Source organism: Dipteris shenzhenensis, chromosome 12, assembly GCF_047967505.1.
Source record: "Dipteris shenzhenensis isolate YYH24624 ecotype China chromosome 12, Dip_SZ_1.0, whole genome shotgun sequence".
NCBI classification, from domain to species: domain Eukaryota; kingdom Viridiplantae; phylum Streptophyta; class Polypodiopsida; order Gleicheniales; family Dipteridaceae; genus Dipteris; species Dipteris shenzhenensis.
In genome coordinates, this window is record NC_141607.1 from 38717789 (window position 1) to 38736356 (window position 18568).

Sequence of the window (18568 nt, forward strand, 5' to 3'; positions counted from 1 at the left end):
TTAATCAATTCCACAACAGAAGAAATACTAAAGTTCATAGATTCGTACGTAATAACGGACATTACATTACTAAATCTTCTTGAAAAAGAAATCCAAACACACAAGCATAGAAAGGGCTATCTAAGGAGAAATAAACTATGTTAGTTCGGCTTTCCTAAACCGCCAATGAGGGAAAGCAATATCTTTCTGCCACTCAACAACGTCAATAATGATGTTCAACATACGGTCAACCTAAAAGAATTTGCAAAGACTCTACAAGAACCTAATACATTGAATCTAAACTTTGAAACATTTTTACAGGAACTTGGGCTCACTGAGAGTGAGTACATATGCACACTGCGATATAAGACTACGCAACCGACAGTGTACTTGTGCCACCACCCCAAAGACATATACACGAACAACTTCAATACACAGATATCAGCACTATGGCATGAAAATATGGACGTACAATTCATACTTAACCTGCATGGAGCTGCAACTTATTGTACAAAAAGGTAGACAAAGCTCGAGAGACAAAGCAACAACTACTGCAGTTAACTATGCCTTAACACAGTGCATCCAGATGGGAACTCCTGCAAATGAAAGAGTACTAAGGATGGGAAATGCAATACTTAATGCACAACACATTAGAGCTCAACAAGCAGTTTATATTGCACTTTCCCTACCACTTACAAGTAGCACTAGGGAGTTTACGTACATCAACACAAGTGAATCAGATAAATGCACTCTACTACCGAAACGGCGGAATCAGCTAGAGAAAATGCACCTAGACGACAGTGGAGTGTTTTGCGATGACATTATCGCAAAGTACAAGAATAGACCATGTACCAAAACAACTGCACAAAAAATAACAAAAAAGGATAATACATTAGAACGACTACAACCACAATAAGGACCCTGAGAATCATTATAGAGAACTTACATTGTTGTACCTGCCATTTACATTTGGGTCATTGTATAGCCATTTTTGGTGAGGTTCAGGGACTTTTCTGTATATAGGTATCTTGCATGACCCATAACTTATGCATTACTCAATGGAATTCAGAAAACTTTGTCTTCAAGTTGTAGTACACATTCCAAACTTGAACATGAGAGCAAAAAATTATGGAATAAGAATTTGGAATGAGACCCCTTTGCTCTAGATTTTGGAACCCTTGTGAGAATGTGGGTCCAACTCCCTCCCCATAGGATTGTCTATCATCAAAAAATTGGTATGACGAGGGCTGATTGCCATTAGGTATCGTGGGACTTGGCTCCCTGAGTATGGCTTTTGACATTAGTGGTTGGGCCGGCATTTGAGCCTCTGGAATTGCCCTAGCTTGCCCAGCAAATGGGTTTAGCCACTCTACTGGGATTGTTAATCCAAACCTTCCCATGATATTGGAAAAGGTTTCCCTTAATGTAGCTGCTACTGTAGATGGGGTAGGAGAGTGGAGATCAATGGGGATGGAGTCTAGAGCTACTGAGGCTCTAACATTAGGGGGTTCACCCATGTCTTTTTCCTGACTCATGGACTCTTCTGAGCTGGATAATTCAGCTGGTGGTGGTTCTTGCAATGAGTGAGAACCGACTTTTGAGCTTATTGACCCTAAGGATGCCAAGGTAGGTATGGAGGTCGACAAGATGGTGTTTGAGGTACTGTCTGATGGCTTAAGGTCATCTTGTAGGACTCTTCCTGATCTCAAGATCATGTGTTCATTGGCATGGTTGAGGCCTCAATTCTAGGTTGAGTCTGCCTTCACCGACAGTTATGGCACCGAACGGCGGGGTAGCAGGTCGGCGGGATACGGCTATGGCAATGATCGGCAGGATAGGGCTATGGGACCGGGTCAATGCAAGTTTGAACGGCAGGATATGGTTATGGCGCTGGTTGGTGGGATACGAGGGATAGTCAAACACAGTTGCATCGACTGAGATTTTGTGATTTTTGAAGATTTTACAGTTTTTGTTCCTGTTTTTTTGTGATGGGGGGGTGCTACACTACCTAATCTACCTACTCAATGAAAAAAAACTTGAAAACAGACACTTTTTGGAAGTCAAATTGCAAAAACTCAGAAAGGCAAGTTCTAGAACATGAAACTACTTCAAAACTTGACAAAAATCCTTAGTTTTGTTGTTTTTTGAGGTGATTAGACTACACACACACACCTTGCAATCAAGTTTACTACGTTCCTATCAACTTGAAACACCAAAAAGCGACCAAAACAAGCTTCCCAAGCTCAAAAATGACATTCCTACATGAAAAAACAGATTTCCGTCCTTTCTCTCTCTTTCTCTCTTTCCACCTCTCTCCTCTCCTGCAACTCCACTAACAAGCTCCAAGTTAAGCTTGAAAACTTGTGCAATGGGAATATCACGAAGGGAGACAAGTGCAAATGCAAAATCATACCTTTTCTCCCCGACAGCGGCGCGAAAAATGTGGTGGGTCTCAATGGTGACTGACATGTCATGGGGTAGTTGAAGATATGCCAATGGAGCTTCCACTCCCGGCTACTCCTTATGGGAGCAATGCATAGAACGAGCCATCCGCAAGTGTCACTCAAACGGCCTCCGGATTGTTGCATTGTGGTTTCACGTGAGAAAGAGGGAAGGGAAAGAGGGGAGGTGAGAGGAAGAAGAGGGAGAAGGAAGGAGGAGGGAGGGAAGAAGGAGAAGCGGGTGAAGGGGGATGGAGTGACAACCACAAAGGCACTATAATGGAAATAAGAGAACACCCAAAACACTCTCTTGGAAGAGAAGAGGGAGCTTGTATTCAAACTTGTGCAAACAACAATGAAGACCAAAGTCAACCATTTGGCCTTTTATACAGGTCACCTTTTGAAGGGAGGGCCAACCCTAATCTCTTTATACCACTCTCCCTTCTCATTCTTTTACCATCCTCTTGGGACCATGTAGCTCCAAGACACAATCTTGGCTCTACGGACTTGCCATTGTCCAACAAATCACATCACTTAACCAACGGTGGTGTATTGTTAACCATTATGTTAACAGAAAAAAGTGGGACTTGGGATTTTCCCATTTTAACTAATACGGTCTTCTTTTTAAGTTTTCTATATGGGCACTAAGAGTTTCTCCCTCTTGCATATTCAAATCATAAAATTGGATCTTAAGAGTGGAATGCTTACCCATCATGCCATAAAGCTTGTCGAGTTTCTTTCACATATCCTCGCACATTGTGAGCTTTGAGACATCTTTGGTGATGTGTAAGGCAATGATAGACTGCACCTTGTCATCATCCTCTTTTTTTATCCTCATTATTGTATTGGATCTTTCTTGATCCCTTCACAAAAAACCACACCCTTGGACATAAGTAGTTATCAGATTGATATCTGCCATGTATGGAGCCTAGTTCCATCAAACTTATCAACCACAATAGTTTCTTTGGCCATGGGAAGGCAAGGTTTATGAGACACCCCGTAGTGTCTAATCTCTTACAAAAGCCCATGACAATTTTGAAAATATGGGTTGAATGAAAAGTTTGCTTATTATCCTTCTCTTTTGATGAAAAGGAGGCAAAATAAGGCAGTCGACTATATAGTTGACCAACCTTTATGAAAAACCTTAGCAATGAAGGTTTAGAAAACTTTGAATACTTTGCAAAGAAGAGGTCATTGATGTCGTTGGAGATGAAACGAGTTTTGAGAACATTTCCAAACTGAGACTTGTGAAATAACTTCACTAGCTACAGAGATCTATCTAGGGCTATAAGAGAAGCCTCAAAAAATTTGAATCTAAGAACAGTAATACAACATCAAACTAGTGATTGATAGCTAAAATAGAACCTTCATTAGCTCTCAATGATTGAAATGGAGCCTTTGGCAAATCTTTGAGAAAATAAGGAAGATTTGGATAAGGAAATCTGAATCTACTGCAATCCCAAAGTGTACACAGAGGTTCGTGAAGATTATCCAACGGTGACATCCCAATTGAATATTAGCCCATATGAGTAGTATAAAGCCACAAGGCTACTCTCCCTTTATAGATGTAGGTGAGAGCTATCTCCCTTAAGATAAGGATGATAATAAACCTTTGTGAGCCCACATGATTCATGTATCTAGATCACATGCTGAAGGAGTAGTTCCTATGAAAGTGTTATTTTGACAGGAAGCTACAAGAAATGGGAAAAGAGAATGCTACTTGAAGGAGAAGAGTTGTACCTCCTAGCGGCATCCTCCTATGCCCTACTAACTCCCCTCTACTCTCCCCTCCTTGGAACCCACAAGAAAATGAGAAAGGGGAACTCTACTAGAAGGAGAAGAGATGTACTTTTTGAGCAAAGAATAGGCAAGAATCACATTCATTCTTACGCGAGACAGTGCAGGGTTCTAGACCACATAGCTTTCACGTGGATGAAGGAGATGACGAGATCAGGCTGCAAGCAGTTGGGAACATAAGGGATGAGATTGGAAGGTAAGCTGTCATTCACAGAAACTCACTTGGCAAGCAGCCATTGATGGAAGAGCCATGTAACATTGAAAATTTTGCACCATCACAACAGCTACGTGCTGTTATCGGCATCTCTTTCTATTTGGTTATTCCTTTCAAGGTTCTTGTGCATGAGTCGCGGGCGAATGATACAAGGATACAAAAACATCCATGATTGGAAACTTTTTGGTAGGAATTTCTCCACTTTTCAGGCCCATAGGTCAAGAGTCGCGGCGCAAGCTTAGAGATCTTTAACCCCTAGATTCAAGTGGATGCTAGGCATTGTGTGTTTTGTTCCATTAAGGTAGTTGTAGGTTCTTTTGTCTATTGTAGTTTGCTATGTGTGGATTGTCTAGTTGTGGTCCAAGTTGGAAGAATGTGTGATGCTTAGTAGCAATGGGTGAGAAACGATTGGACGCTCTGCCTGGTGGGTTCCACCACAACTATCATAGAGGAAAGAGTAAGGCCCACTTGCTTCACCTACACCGTTTAGAGGAAGGCTTTGCGATGATGCTTGTGCTTGTCTTGGAATAGTTCATGCTCAAGGAAAAAGACGCAATTGAGGTCATGCTACTATTGGCATTGTTGTGCCATGGAAGCGATGAGAAGGATGGGGTGGTGGCTTTATGGAAAGGGAATCTTAGGGAGGATGGGAGAGAGACATGACGAGGGAAGGTGGCTATTGAGAAAGTAATACGACAAGGAGAGGCTTGACATTGGCAATTATGATGCTCACAGTCAGGAAATGGGTTAAGGTTAGCTTAGGTTAAAGTTAGGATTGTGTTAGATTTGGTGGATTAGGTCAAGTTTGATCTAGTTTTGGTTAGGTTAGGATTAGGTTTGTGTTAGATTGGTGGGTTGTGTTAGTCTATGGTAAGTTAATATAGTATTGGTATTAGTACCTAAGGTAATAATAATGTCTTAAGGTGATAACAATGTGAATTTTGAAGTTGCAAGTTGAATCTGCTCTTTAGCGTGTGCTTTTTTAGCACTGCCTTGCAAGGCAATGCTCTATTGAGACTTAGGCAAAAAAGTGTCCTATAAATAGATTTTGGACATCCATGCCTTTATTAACTATTTTCTATTCTTTTTTTTTCAAAGAAAACTATTTTCTATTCTAGTTTTGCTCTTGTGAGCTCTCTCTCTCTCTCTCTCTCTCTCTCTCTCTCTCCAATCAACTCATGAGCATCATCCTCATCTATCAATATACTCTAACGCTCCATAAAAGCTAAAGATTTTAAAATAATCAAGAGATTTTTGTCAAGCTATTGATATACTCCAATGCTCCATAAAAGCTATTTTTTAAAAAATAATGAACACAGTGCTGTGGAGCTTTTATTTCACTCTGCACACACAGAGTTTGCACATCGCTTTGTGTCTACAAGCAGTTGCATTATAGCACTCAAACTCTCCAATGTTTCTACAGACGAGCCTCCATTCCATTGCAGGTGTTGTAAAGTAATATTCAAGATCATTTGCATGTAGTGGAGCCTAAGGTAGTGCTCACGAGTACTTGTACGCGCTTGTTCTATGCATTTTAAAACAAGGTGAATAATATTCATCTGGCTTGCCAAGAGGAGGAATATCTTTGAATGCTACTATAGAAAGGGAAGAGAAATGTTGCAATAATTTTGCTATATTTATTTATTTTTATTGGAAATCGGATTCACATTAATCTATTTTTGAATGCCAAGAGTGCATCCAAATGAGAGACCACGCTTTGTCCAGAAACAACAACAACAGCCATTAGCAAGTTTGTGATGGACGAGGCCGTTGATCGCCGAGTGTTCTTAACAAGTGCTAACATCAGAAATGGAACCATCAAATCATACAGTTGATACCATAAGGCCTTGCTCTTTGGATTGAGCTCACCCAGTGTGATTCACCTCAACAGTCTTGCACCACGTCATCTTGCCGTGGCCTTATGGTTGTAGCCGCATAGGGGAACCTTATAACATTCAGACAAACAATGGTGTAGACATACCACCTTGTGGTAGAAAGTTTTAAGAGTTGCAATATATCACTCAACCAGAGTTCTTCATGCATTGCCGAGTCTTTTTCTTGTACTTTGCTGCTTTTCACACAAGGGAAAGGGGACATCTTGGATGGCTTAATGTTTGTCTTTCATGTTGGAATGAAATGTTGTGTTTCTTGAGTTTATGCATGACCTAAACTTTCTAAGATGAGTCAAGTTGCACTTCCTCAACATTTCTTCCAGCCTACGCAATAGTAGTGAGTTGTATCTCAGAGTGGTTGGATTACCATGAAGAGGACCATGTCATTTGTCAAAGGTCAGGATAGTGTGGGGCAGGAGCTTTAGAACCATTGCCTTATCAACATCCTCATGGAAGTCGTGCTTCTATGGACTTGATGTGCCTGCCACAACACACATCTTTATCTTTGGCATTGTTAAAAACACCTAAAACTCTACCCTTGAGTAGATCACCTCTAGTAGAAGATCCAAAAGCATACCCATAGAAGGAAGATTTCATTCTGGTCCTTTTGCATATTGTCCCTCAGGATCGGAGTGGGGCTTTGGAGCCATTCTCAGGTTGCCAACAGAGGAGGAGGATGAAGAGCAATTGATTGAGGAGGAGGAGGAGGGCTTGGCAGCAGACATAGGGTAGATTTGGCTTGCCCTGGGGTTTGAGGCCATAGTCACAGTGGAGGATGTTGGCGAATTCCTCCATGGCAGGGCGATAAGGAGATGGCAAGGAAGGAAGGTTGATCCATGGATAGATTGTAAGAGGAGGAATGCAAGGAGGAAAGTGAGATGGGAGGTGGAGGGGGAAGGGAACTTGGAAGGGGGGGAAAAAACTTGAATGCAGCTCATTGGCTATGGTTGAAGCTCTCAGCTATGGCGAAATTCTACCTCATTACGTGGAGCGATCGTAGATGTCAAGGAGTGGCAATGGAGAGAATTGAATGCCAAAGTAAATGAAACTAGATAGCTTTGAAGGCGGTGACCGAGGTAGATGAAAAGAAGCCGCCAATTTGCATTAAGAACGACCATGAAAAGCAAGGTTGACAAGAATAAGGGCCAATCAAAACCAAGAGAACGTTTTTTGTTTACGACAGGTAGCCTAGACGGATGTTTTGGCTTTCTGTGCTCTCTAGCCATGTGTTGCAATAGTAGATGTTGATCTTCATGAAGATCTAAGGTTGAGAATCTATGGATTTTTAAAAGCTATTGTGGTCATAGCTTTTGGCCTTCAAGTTTATTTACATTATTTTGCCTTTGCTGATGAGCTCATCATAGATTTTGATTGTAGAGTCATGCGCAACTAGCTTTTGGCATAGAGTACAGTAATGCAAAGTGATAGAAGGAGTGCACGAGTGTGAGTCTATGAAAGAGAGAGAGAGAGAGAGAGAGAGAGAGAGAGAGAGAGAGAGAGATCATCCTTGTCACCTTTAACTATTCATCCTCCCACCCTTCAGAGTTTCTTGCGAAGGAATTCGCTAAAGATATCTACAAAGCGATTTCCCCACTATGGAGGGTTGGGACTACTGCACATACTTTGCTGATCTATGCTGAATATTGCATTATACATCATTCAATACCTTGCAGGCTAATCGACCAAACAATTATCTGAAGAGGGTTCTTCCTCCACTCAACTAATGTTGCTACTAAGATTTGAAGCAAACCGGATGCAATCTTCGATCCATCTATGTCTACTACTTACAGAATGGTCAGCTGCAACGATAAGCTCTGCGAGGCTCTTCCACGGATGAGCTGTGATAGCACTTGTCGGCACTGCTCCACACAGAACGACTCTTTCGAAGTTTCAAAACTCCATCCATGGGGATGGCGCCTTTCTCTTGGTGTGGCCGGGATCTCAATCCTTATGCTCACAGTATTCAACCTGTTAATAGAGAGAGGCCGTTAAGATAAGGCAAAACGAGTTCTGCGCAGATCTTGAATTTGACAATCTCATAAATGCGAGGCGGATCACGCAACAAGTGGGAATTCCATTTAGAAACTTATTGAAAAGGCCAAACAGGCCACATATAGTCTTAGCGCCATACACACAATCGGCCGAAATCAACCTTCATTCATTTGCCAATTCTCTAGATCTAAAAAAGCAAAACAACAAAAAATAACATAAAGAGGTAGCAAAGTAAAGGTTATCCTATTGCCAAGCCTCCTGCCTTGTTTGCTGTCGGGCCTTCGGGAACTCATCCTTGAAGGTTGTGTAAAGTGGTAGAGATACCAGAATTAGTAGCGTTCTCCCATCTACTTCATTTGGATCAAAAGCATGGGGATGATCATATCTGGTCCATCTCAAAGGAGACCAAGCAGGACCAAGGCTAATATCATCCAATTTGGAGGAAGTAGATGGCTACTTGCTTTTATATGCTTAAAATTGGTGTAGTTGTCAGGTTTTGCAATCCCTATGCCAAACATGAATTTTGGTACCCATGTACTTTGCTCCCTTTCTATTTGTGGGTGCAGGTTAAGATGCAGGTCGTCAAGGAGATATGGAATTTACAACCAATATGGAGAGACCGGGGACTGCTGGTACTTGGATAATAAGCTAGATGCAGCTAGTAATCTCTAATCAAGAAATTATCGGCGTTCGACTATGGTTATGACTATTGACATTTAGGTAATATGTCAGTATCTTATCTAGTCGTGAGACTTATTCTCGGCAATTATATTCTTGGCGCTTATATTCTCAACGTTCATATTCTCAGCGTTTTCAATCTCGGCATCCAAGGAAGGGCCCGTTCCCTCGGATTATAACTCTTTGGGGAAGGAAGCATGCCGCCTCCCCGCCCAGTGTATGTGGTTATAATAATTATATATTATATATTATCATACAAATACTTTAAATCACTCGTCCATTTAAAATTGCTTTGAATTCTTACAACATTCCTCTCTTTTGGTGCATGTTCTTGATGCGAGGGAGCAAAGAAATCCAAGCTCGATGCAATATCGAAGGATGCATTTCTTGAGCTTCAACTTCCAAAATATGGACAGCACCAAGTTAGGAATAAATCACTTCCCCTGACATTTGTAGGGAGAAGTTGAAACTCACGGAAGTCAGTTTTTTCTTTAAAATTTTAATAAAATGCTAGGATTAAAGTTTAATTTTGAGTTAGCAGTTACATGCTCGATGACACGATTTTTTTTCTCATTCATTTTTTTCCTTTAAAATTTTGATGAAATATTAGGATTTACATTCAATTTCAAGCTACTAGTTACATGCTCCATCACGGTAAGATTGAGTGCCTCATATCTAGTTTCATAGGACTCGAACCTTTCCTAGTTATCAGCACAAAGCAAGCATGTGCTTTAATTATCCTTTAAAAAAAAGGATGCCACCACAGCTTGAACTGCAAGCTTGGCTTGAAAAACGATAATCTAGGTCGCATTTTTCGTCGCCTGAGAGATTCGAACTCTCGCGGGCAAAGCCCATGTACTTAGCAGGCACACGCCTTAACCACTCGGCCAAAGCGACCCTTGAATGTCAGTCAGCTTGATTTTACGCATTATATTTTTTGGTATTCATGACTAGACTGATCTCGGTGGCGTTTCTGTGAGCGGACGCATCTGTTTGGTTATGTTCAAATGCACGACCGGTTGCCTACCGTCGTCACACCACATCAAAATCGGCTATCGAACGATATCACTCGAACTTCATAGGCGAAGCTTTCCACACACAAGCGCTTTTGGCCGCGAGCCGCGAGTGACTTTCAAAATGCCACAAAGCTGGGCCTAAGAGAATATGGGCTTATTGCTGTCGTTAGATCAACACAGAACTCATCAAATAAGTTGACGTGGAGGTCGGCCTTGCTGGGAGATAAAGGCAATCAAAATGATGTAACTCATCAGATGATGCAACCACTGCTTTCGAACTACAGAAACGCAAGACCTTTCCAAAGATTACCACCTGCGAGAATACCGTAACAAATTCCTCGAGGAAATTCGCAAAGTAATAAGTGTTTTTGGTCACCGCAATGAAGCATGTAAAGCCTTAGGGCGCCTTTGGCGCTAAGGATTGACATCTCATTTAAAGCCTTAGGGCGCCTTTGGCGATAAGGGTTGACATCTCATTGTACATATTTTTTACCTTGAGAAGAAACTCTAGATAAAACTTGCAACATAAAAAATCTTTTCTCAAAAAAGTAGATAGACTATCATTAAAAAAATCTCATCTTCCCATAGAATATCCTTCATATCAAAGGAAATATCAAATCCATTTTTCATCCAAAAAATTTGCTTAAGAGCAACACGAGCAGCAACACGAGCTTTAAGACTTAACAAAGGTCTAATACAAAAGCAACTTCAAATCCACCTAGCTAAAGCTATGGTACAACAATTTTTAAATAGCTTCATGAGAACTAAAAGTGCCATCGATATCAACGGTTTTCAATAATTTAATGTTCACAAAACTATGTTTCCCTACCATGGCTACCATCTAAGAAGGGCTTCAAATTTACAATAGCTTGTTTGTACTTATGCTTGCCTTTCCAAAAAGCCCAGCATAATTGGGAATGTTATCTCTCTCCCTACAATTTATTGTCTTGAAAACCCTATGGTTAGTGAAATTTAACACAAAGATGTTAGTATATGATAAGCTTAACATTAGTCTCATGTATGTTTTCATTACTAAAAGGAAGAGAGAGAGAGAGATGCAAACTTACCAAGCACAATGTAATAAATTATATAAGTAACCAAAGAATGCTAAGATATGGAAAGACATAAGGCTGAAATCTATTTTGCAGAAATGAAAGCTTACCTTACATGATGGAGAAATTTATTTGATTATGAGGTTGCCATACCAGTAATTAATATGGCATTGATATACCATTATAACTTCAAAAGCTCAATTCAAAACTTGAGATCAAAGAAACACACTACATACCTAAATTAACATGTGATTGAAAATAAATGGCCCATCTTTCATTGAGTTGGAGCTAGGTTGCTTGTTGCAAAAGAATGACTAGGCCTTTCTTATGTGCTTTATGGAGATTAAATATACAAAAAGGATGTATGATGATTTTTTCAACAAATCGATTGCATTAGAAAGGGGAAACAGAGAATCATTTACATAGAATCTTAAATGAAAAAGAAGAGCTTGGTTCGAGAGGCAGTTATAGACAAAGATACCGAAGAAGGAGTGGTGACCAAAATGGACACCAAAATGAAAAAGGACAGCTTAAGAGGCTTCTAAAAGACACGGGCATCTGAGGCAATGAACTCTAAGGGAAAGACATGGTGCCATAAGTGCAAGACCAATGGTCACATAGAGAATGAGTGTTGGTCAGGTAGCTATTGCCAACATATGGAACTATCTGGGCCACAGGTGGCAGGCTATTTGGACCTTGGTTTGATAAGCACAAAACAATGGTAGATGTTCACCAAGTGAAGAAAGAGATAAAGAAAGACTACCAAGGTGAAAGATCAAAGAGAGCAAGGATAGGGCATGCTACTTCTATGGCAAAGAAGGGAACCTTGAAAGAGTGAATGCCAGCTGTGGAAAAAACAACTCAATATGCTACAATACACCATTCCTAAGTCCTTCCTTATGGTGGTCAAGCAGTTCATCTCTACTATTGAGAACATTCGTCTTGCTAAAAGATGTCAAAATATGTGTTCCCATCAAGTAGAATGGACCCAATCACTGTTTCTCATGCATCCATGTGCCCATGAAATATTTTATTCCAACTTGTTTTCTAAGCATTGGTTCCTTTCCTATGATCTCATACAAGATCTAGAATGGTTTGTCTCAGTAGACATTCCATCCAAAGTTTCTACTTGTAAGATAATGTAATGGTTTAGCTATGCCAATGAAATTGTTCAAATGAAATGCTTGTAGAATATTAGGAATCCCATGTTCACCTAGCTTGCTTGGCATTTTTGGCTCCCACAATTTTTGAATGCATTGATCTTTGAACTTTTAGCCATAATGCCTACATCTGAAATTGTATGTCCTAGCAAGACTCTTGAGAACACACAAAACACACATTTATATGGGTTAAGGGAGATTCAAGTCTCAAAATTTTTTTGGAACACATTCTACTAGCATTCTAGGTGTGTTTTCTTCATTCTAAGATTGAAAATTCACCCAAGAAGACTTCTAAGAATTCATAGAAATTTTCTAAGAATTCATCGACGTATTCTTGGAAGATGTCCACCATGAAGCGTTCAGATGTGGCTGGTGCATACTTTACCCCGAGTGGCACCACTTTGCTTGGGTATGTCTCCCATTCAATGATGAAGGTGGTCTTTTCTTGATCCTCGTCAACTTGTGTGATTTGGTTGCACCCACTATATTCATCCATGAGCAAATACATCTTGTGCCCTGCCACTTTATCTAGAAGTGACATCTATGCATTGCAGTAGGAATGGGTCTTTGATTGTTTGTTCGTTGAGCTTCCTATAGTTTGAGTGGACTCTTATCTTGCCATTAATGATTCATTCGCACAATTACTATTGGAAATAGCCAATTTCTTCTATCCACCTTGTAGATGAATCCTACCCTTAGCAGCCAATTTATTTTGGCCTTCACCAACTTGACATAATTGGGGCTCTTTTGATATCTTTACCATAGAATTGGCTTTCCAATCTGGGTCCTTTGTGCTTCTATTCATTTCCTAAGTGCTTAATGGTTCCCTTACCTTCACAAGGGGCTCTTTTTTCTCGAGTGTGATCCACTGGTAACAACTATTGAAAACACATAAATAGTCCCTCATAGGCTATACCCAAGTAAATCTAGACATTTTCTTTATATGGGTTACAAAATATAGATAGTACTTTCCCATGGACGGTCTCGTCATGGGACCACATAGGTCACCATGTACAAGCTATGATTTTGTAATAACCCAAATAGATCCATCGACTCCCTAGGAAAAGCTTCCTATGCATCTTTTACAAAATGAATCATCACAAACTTTTTTGGATGGGTCCCAGTGTAGGCATATTCAAAATCTTATTGTGTTCCTATAGAAACTACAAACACTCATAGTTCACATGGCCAAATATGGAATTCCATAATTTGGCATCTTTCATCTCATAGATGCTACTAATGCCACACATGTATTTTGCTTACTATTATTATGTGTATCTAGCTGATACAAATGATTGCCTATAGTGACTATGTGGTAGTCATTTTCTCTATCTCTGACAATCACTCATCATCCTAAAAATAATGGCATATCCTCTTCTACCAAAAGAGGAAATAGAGAGAAGACCCTTCTGTGTGCTAGGAACATAAGGACATCTAGAAGACACAAGGCAGTACTATCTATTGATGACATAATAATCCTCTAAAATCCTTTCATATCATATGAAGAATTGTCTGCATAGATATAGTCTTGCCAAAAGGAGTAGGCTCCAACAAGTGTGTCTTGGAAGTTAAGTGCATTGATGCACCCCTATCAAATACCCAACCATATTTGCAAGATGACTCACATTGACTAGACTAGGACTGACTCGTTTCAATTTTTTTTCATTTGTCACATAGTAGAAACTTCTCGACCCTCACGTCAAAATGGATTTAGATAGAGAAAAAACTTTCGGTGGTACTTCATTAGTTTGGGTCTTTCAAATATCAAGATCCAAATGACCCAAATCGCACTCCCATGCCGGATTCCAATGATCGGGATGATTGTGATGTAATCCCACTTCCAGGTGACCCCATCAAAGACTTCTTGAAAATCTACCTTGATATGAAAACTTGAGGCAGATGAACCACGAACAAATTCCTAGTCAACTTTTGCCAACATCAGATTATTGAAGCTTGGATCTACAAGTTGGATCCCCAACCTAACCCGTCTTTGATGTGACCTTGTTGCATGAATACTTCTGTTCACCTTCATGCCTCAGAGCCCATCCCAAGTTCTATGTGGTACCAAGACACCACTGCTGGCATGCCAACATACACACTTTGGGTAAGGACCGTATTATTAATTAGCCATTGATCGATCCATACTCTGGAGTGGAATGGAACACCCAAGACACATTGATCCGGGCACTTCAACAACATGATGCATGCATGTGAGGCAATACTAGAGCAAGGTGCTATCTTTTGCAAAACCTTGGAATACATTCTTGAGGTTCCCAACCACATTGACCGCCATATGCCTACTATGAGTTTCAATCCCAATGGCCGAATCGATGCTCAGACTACAACCATACTCTATAAAAGAGTCATCTTCTTAAAAGCACGCCACATATCTCTTTTGAATAAATGGTGGCTGTAGGATTCTTGGAAACAGAGCAAAAATTGTATGATGCATCTAGAAGGCAACATCCTCTTTGTGGACCACTAAGCCCTACTCTATCTGATCAACAAAACAATCGTGAAGCCAAGGTTGAACTGATGGATGCTATTGTTCTAGGAGTAGAATTCCAAGGTCATTCACAAAGCTGGTTGTCTCATTGATGTACCAACTACTTATCTCACTATTGTGCCAACTATTTATATTGCACTAAGGATAACAAATCCAAATAAGGGATAGATGATGGTCTCCTCTTTGTAGGGATGCTTGCGAAATCAACAAGCAAAAAGAAATCATGTAGTACCGATCCAACATAAGAAATTGATGAACTACTTCCCAAGGGCAAATGGTCAAGCCAAAGCCACAAATAAGGTGCAGAGACCAAAATGACTGGGACCACAAATAAGGTGCAAACACCAAAATGATTGGGACCACAACTCCATAAGATAGTTTGGGACCACCCAATGTCCTTTAAGGTGACGATGGTCAAGCCAAAGGGAAAATGGTCAGCCAAAGCCACAAATAAGGTGCGGACACCAAAATGACTGGGATCACAACTCCACAGGATAGTTTGGGCCCACCCAATGTCCTTTAAGGTGATGATGAAGCACACTCTAGCTAGCAGTGCTAGGCTAGTGACACATGGGTGCTATGTGGCAACTAATTGTAATCACCTCCTTGCATATGAGAGAGATTGGAGGTGTAGTGTTTAGTGCAAGAAAAGTGGGTTTCTTCCCCTTGCCTATTTCAAGTGTTGTACATGAGTGTGACGCATCTTCGTGAGTTGTATTCTCTTAGTGATCAAGAAAAACTTTATGTTCTTGTTCCTCATCTTCATTCCTCTTTAGCTTGACTCTCTAAGTTTTAACATGATATGAGATTTTTCCTTCTTAGGTTGAGGGATGGGTAGTCCTACTATAGGTGGGAGCTTCCAGAAGAGAGAGAGACATCTCTGGGTGAGAGGGAGAGAAAGAAACTTCTTTATTGGGCTGTATTGTGCTCTAAGTGTCATTCCTAAGTGAGAGAAAGGATCCAATATTTGTGTGCAAGAGAGGGGGACCATTCTCTATTTGTGGTGGTCAAAGAGGACCTATTCTCTATTCGTGGTGGTCAGAGTGTATAAGGCACATTTTTTGTAGACTATAGTGTAATCTTTTGAGAGGTATGAGCATTGTGATGCTGATATTCAAGTCCGGAGGCAAAACCTCAACTTGAGGTCTTGAAAGAACTTATAGAGGATTTCAAGAGTTATAATTTTCTTTTAGTAGAGTCCACCATTTCAATTTTTGTTTGTTCCATTGGATCTAGAAGGGTCCGAAAACCTTTTAATACAATCTTAAATCTCTATTTTGTGGAAGTTGAGGAGTGTGGAGAATTTCTAAATGAGCCGAGATGTGTAGGATTGTTTCTTCGAAAAATTTCAAGGTTTTCCTTAGAAGAAGAGGAACAATCAGGAACCTTGATCCATATTGATTGAGATGAAGACCTGTAGCATGCTTTAAATCTTATCATTTTTTGCTAAGGTTTTACAACATTCAATTGTTAGTTAACCTTAATGATTGATTGACTTATTTCAGCCACATTTTTCCTTGACTAGACATTTAAAGGGGAGTTGTGTGTGCCATTTTACTAGTGATAATTTTCCTATGTGCAGATCATTACTTGGTGATTTCCTCTACTTGCAACAAGCATCATCTTAGTGATTATTGGAGGCAAGGCTCTTGGCTCTTGAGGGAAAGTATTTCAACAAAAAGATCGCATGCATTAAAATTTTTGCAAGGATGTATCTTACAGATCTTTCTTTCTTGATGACCTTAGGGTCACTTTACATATTCCATGTGTGAGATCGGGTTACTTTTGTCATCGACAACTTTGTGAAGACACGGTCACATGTTATGTGCTTTGCATGATTCTAGGTGTGAACTTGACTTGGTGCATTGACATTAGCTTGATGTAAAATCTTTGTGGTTTACTTCATTGACATGGCATAGTGGCTGTATGTTACATATGGTGTAGCTGAATTTGATAAATCTTGTACAAACATTCTCTTTAGCCAATGGGAATTATGTTCTTAGTGAGTCCTTAGTGATTCCTTGGCCAAAGCACACCATGCATGGTACGGATGCACGAGCGACATAGAATGTTGAGCAATAACATCCAATACCAACAAGGGGGTTATGTGTGCCTAAGTGGAGTGGGTTTTGTCTAAGATTCTAGTTATGTGCTAGGGTAGTGACGCATGTGGGTGCTATGTGGCAACTAATTGTATTCGCCTTCGTGCATGTAAGACACTTGGAGGTGAGTCCTTAGGCACTTCAAATTCTACGCGTCTATCAAAGATCCAAGTAGCACTATCTTGATGACCTTTGATATTGTTTGCTTGCAAGAAGGTAATACTATGCAATCTCACCTCTATGTTGTTCGATTCAAAACTATGCAAATTTTAATACAATTGGATCTTGCACTGTGAGAAGCAATATAATTTACATAAATGCATCAATGACTATACAACATGAAGGAAATGAACTCATAATTACAAGAGTCTCCAAGGACAACCAGTTTTATAGTATAATCAACATATACAATCCAGGATCATCCAATCATAGACTTTTAATTCTATATATTCATTAAATCTTTGAGAAGATTTGAAATGACAACCCCGTTTTAATACGCAGAGATTTTAACATAGTTCATTAAGCCTTGTGGAAGATTTGAAACGATAACCACATCTTAATACTTTGAGATTTTAAAGATGCAAAAACACAATCTTAGTTTGCATCAACTACTCAAAAAATTGCAATGCGGTACAACAACATGGGGAAACGAAGAATATGATATGTGTATTGCAATAATCATTTCCCCCCACCACTCACAAACACATGGCCATTGTTATGGATAAATTTGACCAAAGTAAAAGGCATAAATATGTGTGTGTGCTTGTATGTGTGGCAATAGTATAATACAATATGGTGTGCATAAGGCCCAGGGTTGAGGTGGTAGGGCATGACCATGTGCCACCCTTCCATGTAAGAGGACCCATAAGGTGTGTTGTACATAATCCATGGTAGTAATAATACAAAATGATAAGGTGGCAAGGGTCCTCCATGTACCACCCCTCCACCTAGGCGGTCCCATGCCTGCATTTAGTGAGATATGGCCCAAGGACCATGGGAGAAGTAATATAAAATAGGTGGAGATGGATTTTATATTGGATTATTCCCTCATGTAGGATAGGCCCATGTGGGGGGGGGGGTGTAGAAAGTCCAAGAATGCAAGTTAAATAATGTACCTGCAGGCGGCAAAGTCAGAAGGTGAGACAGTACGTCGATATGTGGATCAAGCGGTCGTGCTCTTGGACCATTCTTGCCACGCAGGAGCACAATGTCGGATTTCGAGCTGGAATGACTCAGCATGTGCTGGGCTACCTCGTAGCAGGAGGAAGTGATGAATTCTGCCTCAAGCTTAAATGGGAGAATCCAGAAGCCATGGTGCTAGCACATGAGATTGCTCAAAAGTTTGATAAAGTTCAATCTGACCTCGCTTCAAAGAAGATGATTGTCCCTCTGCAACCCCCTCAATTCTTGCAACAATAACCTGGGGGGTCCAACTCAGGGGCATACCCCCACCCCCCATCACGGATGTATCCACCGCCTCCACCTCAAATCCTCCACCTCAAATGTATGGTCCTCCCTTAGATGCTTGGAAGATCTCCCCAGCCTTGCCCACGAGCCCCCCTCCTTCCTACTCCCCCGGCCGCTCCTGCTAAAGAACCTGAAGTCAATGACCTAGCCAAGGCCCTGAATGATCTTTGGCTTGAGATGGTGGGCATCAGAAATCAAGCCAATCGCCCTCCAAGAGAACGTGCCAATGTTGTGTGCTACGAGTTCCACCAGAAGGATCATTATTGCACGGA

The 18568-nt window shown here is 40.5% G+C and overlaps 1 non-coding gene across 1 annotated transcript; it reads right to left on the reverse strand.

The window, feature by feature from the left end:
* Window positions 1-9808: 9808 nt before the first annotated feature.
* TRNAS-GCU (transfer RNA serine (anticodon GCU)) lies at window positions 9809-9890 on the reverse strand. Its single transcript has one exon. It is a non-coding gene; the product is annotated as a tRNA-Ser (tRNA).
* Between the last annotated feature and the right edge of the window lie 8678 nt (window positions 9891-18568).